Genomic DNA, 5105 nt, shown 5'->3' with positions numbered 1-5105 from the left:
AAAACCATCCTGAACAGTTTCTAAAAACTGTCTCCCTCACTATTTGACTCTAACGTTTTCCAATGTCTGAAATTAAAATCTCCCATAGTCATAAGCTCGTAAAAAGCAGTCGAATTCTTTATCTCACAGTTGAGTTTCTCAATAATTTCATTAGTTTCGTCTACTAGTCAGTTACAAATTCCAATTAAAAACCTCCTCGCCTTATAACCCAGATAGATTCAACCTCATTACTAGTAGTTTGACTTCATAAGATTTTAATTTACTTTTTATATATACAGACACCTCTCTCTTTCTTTAGTATTCTATCCCTATTAAACAACATATAAACTTGATTTCAAAGAAAATCCTGTCTTCAATAATGTCTACATTTAGACAGGTTTCAGATATTCCATTACATCAAAATTCAATGTTCCGACCAGTGCTGTACTCATTCATTTTAATTCTAATTCTTCTAGTATTACAATAATAGCAGTTTAACCTAGCATCAAAACAACTTTGTACCTTGGTTCCACGCTGTACCCTTCTCTACATCTTATTTGTTCTTCACTATTGCTATCCTAGTCAATGTTTAATTCTAGTTTGAAGTTGCCCTTACAACTGCGTTAATACCCTATTTAAATGCAAACCATCCATTCCAACCGACTAACCTGCTCTTCCTTAAATATTAACCTAAGCCTATCATTCATATCTATTGACCTAATTATAATTTCATACTCACGATTAAGTCTTGGTAGTATTCCTGACAAAATTTATTTATTATTGCCCTTTATGAGTGCATTTATTAATGTCTAGTACTTAACAATAAGCTTCTCCGGCGTACCTTTCCTCTATCATTAGCCCCAAGGTGCACTACAAAACCTGGATCGCTAGATAGATAAAGGCAGTTTATTTCGCGAAACATAAATAAAAAATAAAGTATCCTCACATTTTAGTGTGTACGTCTTTAAAATCACTTTTGACAATTGAGAACTTTTACGAGATCAATAAGAAAATCAATAAACTTCAACGACCTTACGTTGTTTTTTGGGTATGTAAATGAGTATTTGAAACTAAACCCGAAAATGTGACTAAAAGAACTTTAAAATTATATCTAGTTCCATCAACGAACAAGATGAAAGAATCGAAGAAATCTTAGCTATCAAGAAACTCGATCCCAAGTTGATTACTAGAAATTATTCAGCAGTTGGGTAGTTAACTAAAGAGTAGTTAAAAGTGCGAAAAGCAAAATATCTAATTCTAGCAATTAAAATAGATCAACGCGTTATCTGTTTATTTTACTCGGATTGCTCTGTTAATTTCATTTAAAATTAAATTTTATTCATCTTCTGCTTTCTTTAGATCAAACTGCGTCTCCTTTCGGGAAGAATATGAAGTCTCAAGTAGTCCTACTAATAAGTTTTACGGCTTTAGGTAATTTAAATTTTTCATTATTTATAGTAAAATAATATATCGATATTTTTAGTTGTTTTTAGAATATATATTTTATTTATTTATGGTTACAATTCAGCAGACTATTAAAATCAAACATATTAGTATATACACATTCCGAGGACGGGTGTATTCAAATGGTTAACATACTTGGACAGTCAATCCAAAGATTAATTGTTCGCGTTCCTTTTGACTAAAAACAAACTCCACATCTTTCAGTCAGATATGAGTAGACAAAGAATTGATGGTGAGTTATATTGACTAACTGTCATCTAAAAATTCGAATGAGCTATGTACAGATAATCTATTGTACAACTTTGCGCGGAATTCTTAAACTATCAATAGCCACACACATGGTTGTTACTTGGAATTTTTAGAGTAACATATGCTACTATAATTTCACTAATAATAACAATATAGTACTGTGAAAGCTCTATTTGAGTTTTTCCTTTTCACAAAACGTATTTAATCTAATTTTGTAAATTATTACAAGTATGTATTTTTAGGTACAAACCTAAGATTTAAGACTTTTCTCCGTTTTGTGTTATTTTTACAATGATTATAACACAATACTTAAAAATGCAGAGTAGCCAATTATGAATATTGTTTTTTTATAGTTATATACTGACTTGTATGTAATGTTGTTGAAAATAATTCTGTCAGTTGTTGTTTGTTATTAAGCTACATAAATGGCTATATGTTCTCTTCCTCACCACGGGTATCAATCCCCAGTTTCTAAAATTATAAGTCCACAGACATACCACTGTGCCACTGGGAGGCAATTCTCTCAGTAAGTCAACGTTAAGCCTATCTGCACTGGTTTGACTTTTGGAGGATTGTTAGTTTAGTTGAAAGACAAATTTGTTCGCTAAAGAGGAGCAAACTGCTTGTAATAAGAAGATTAATATCGAAACATCAATACTACCTACTATGACTGTCTTATATCTTTATGTTTTTAATATAGGTTAAAATATTGATATGGTTCTTTATCAAAGGTTTCATCCAATGTTATGTTTTATATGTTGACAGTTTTATCTCAAGAAATTTCTCAAAGAAAATTTTCCTTCTGTCAAACAACAGACGGTGAAGATGGCGTTTGCGTCAGAGAATCTTACTGCCGAACATTACGGGGAAGCAGTACTAAAAAGATCTGTAATGACGTTCGTGGCGTCAGGGAAGTTTGTTGTCCTTTCACTTTAAAGCCCTCGACTGAGTCCACTCAACCTCCAACAACACCACCGCCACCTTCAAGTCTTCCTACTCAGATTTCACCACATAAAAAATCTGAAGAGTTGAGAAAATATGAATATCTAAATGAAGAATGTGAGATTTTGAATTTTCTTGTCATTAAACATTATGCTGTATTACCTACTATATGTTAACAACTGATACCTTTGTTTGTTTGGGTTGAACAAAGACTTTGCAGTTAATCAATTAAAAGAGAGCTAATTATGTTTAAATATCTTTTCAGTTGTAAGTAGTTTCAGTAAGTTTTATTGTAGGTAATATTTGCTGCTAAGAGAATTCCAAACCTGAGGTGCATTACATTCTAAATACCCTTCTTTATATATGCACATTATAACAGAGCATTATACGTTATTCTAAATGTTTGTTTGTTTCACAGCCTGTGGACCAGTAAATTATGCGTACGCCGGTGGAAACGATACTTCAGTTAGCTATTGGCCTTGGATGGTAAATGTTATCTTCGTTATAAGAGAATGATCATATAGTTGAATAACGTTTTATTTAAGGAGTAATAAACAACACAAGATCTAAATATGTGTACTAAATCACGTAACATGTCTTCATATAACGGTGATGAAATTAATAACAAAGCCGGTCATTTTTAAGTAATTTATTTTACTATATAATATCCCACCATATGATATTTTTCTTCTACTTCCATTTAAAACTGTACAATTTCGAAAGATAGGGTGTGGAGCCTGGCACCATTTATTACACAACTGGCACCATTTATTACACAACTAAATGTATGTTTCATATTTTCTATACCATATTCTTTATGCCACTTGTTACTATAGTAGAAAAAACGGTAAAGAACTTTGGATTTAGAGCATGTCGGGAGAGTTCGCGGACGGGCTTCAATTTTGTTATTGTTCTGCTCGCAGTAAGGGTGGTGGGATCACATTTTCCTAGATGTGACCACTTATTCACGTGACGTAGAACTTTTGACAGGAATTATGGGCAGATTCCGAATTTCAACGATACTAATCAGCTTTTCAACTACCCAGACGTTTAGGTTCCTTCAACGATTATTTCTCTTGTAACTTTGTTGGTATTTCCAAAATGGACGTAAGACAAAAGTTAGGTTAGGCTAAAAGATTTAGAATTCACACAAAGATAAGAAATAATCGTAATAAAATAAAATCATTGTAAAAACACAATGTTTAGATAGAAATTAATCATTTACCTGCCAAAGTTTTGAACAGTTCGTTTTTGTCAGGCTTAATTTCATTTTCTTATTAAGCCTGAGAAAGAGTTGTTTCTCAAAAGGTTACTAGATAAAGTTTTTATGTAAACATTTTATTTTAACAGTGAATTTCACATTACAAAAAGGGCTCTCCAATCACATTTACAGTAGAATGTACGCTACCTATCATAAATTTTATGTTTCAATCTTTAGAGGACGTGGCAACGCTGAATGTCAGTGTTTTGGAATGCATCTGGTGTTACTTTTCTTTCTTTGTACCGCCCTTGTGTTGATATGAGTGTTATTTCTAAGAGAGTTACGTAGCTGACTAGTTTGTTTCATATTTCTTTTCTGCTGGTTTTGTGAATAATGAATGATCCAAGTTGTTCACTTTCAATCTTAATTCTATTTTAATTAACACCATCTACGACTGTGAGACTGCAAGTATTTATTTATAATTGTGAGCTACGATTCATCTCATTTAACTGAAATTCTCTGCCAGTGACTACCTTAGTCTGAGATTCCCTATATATATGAAAAAATCCGAACAACTTGTATATCAAAACAAAACATTTATTAAATGAAATAGTCTCCATTCTTATCGATGATGCATTTCCACCTTACAATCAGGTAATTAATCACTTGGCTTTGAAGCAAAAAACATGTCGATATCCTCTTTAACACCTTTCACATATGCATACGTTTTCCCATTAAGATGGTGTTATAGCGAACCAAAAAGTTGGAAATCTGATGGTGCTATATCTGGAGAATATGGTGGATGGGGGAGAAAACCTATAATCTTCTATTGCGTCAAACATGCCACATGCGGACGTGCATTGTCGTGGTGAAGAAGAACACCTTTCCGATTGACAAGTGAAGGCCGTTTCTGTTGAAGGGCTTGGTTGAAGTTGGTGGCTATAGACCTCTGCATTGACAGTTTGCTGTGGATTGAGGAGTTCGAAATGAATTACTCCTTTAATGTCCCACTAAAAACAAAGCATCACTTTCTGCGGATGAATTCCAGGTTTTGGGGTCGGAAGTGATATTTGTCTAGAACTGAGCCACTGTTTAGAGAATCCATTTTTCATCACCGGTCATAATTCTGTCCAAAAATAGTTCACGCACATTATGCGCCAAAAGAGACAAAGCATTGTTCACACATTGGAAACGATGATCATTGGAGAGTTCGTGAAGCACCCAAACACCTTCTTTATAGAGTTTCTCATATTTTTTAGTTGTTTACGTT

At 33.0% G+C, this 5105-nt stretch overlaps 1 protein-coding gene across 1 annotated transcript in view; it reads left to right on the top strand.

The window, feature by feature from the left end:
• The window catches only part of LOC106461489 (clotting factor B-like), a 58991-nt gene that overhangs the window by 51688 nt on the left and 2198 nt on the right, over positions 1 to 5105 (top strand). The window lies entirely within an intron of this gene.

Source organism: Limulus polyphemus, unplaced genomic scaffold (assembly GCF_000517525.1).
Source record: "Limulus polyphemus unplaced genomic scaffold, Limulus_polyphemus-2.1.2 Scaffold970, whole genome shotgun sequence".
Lineage (NCBI taxonomy): Eukaryota > Metazoa > Arthropoda > Merostomata > Xiphosura > Limulidae > Limulus > Limulus polyphemus.
The sequence above is the reverse complement of the archived record's forward strand: the minus strand, read 5'-3'. Positions and strand labels throughout refer to the sequence as shown.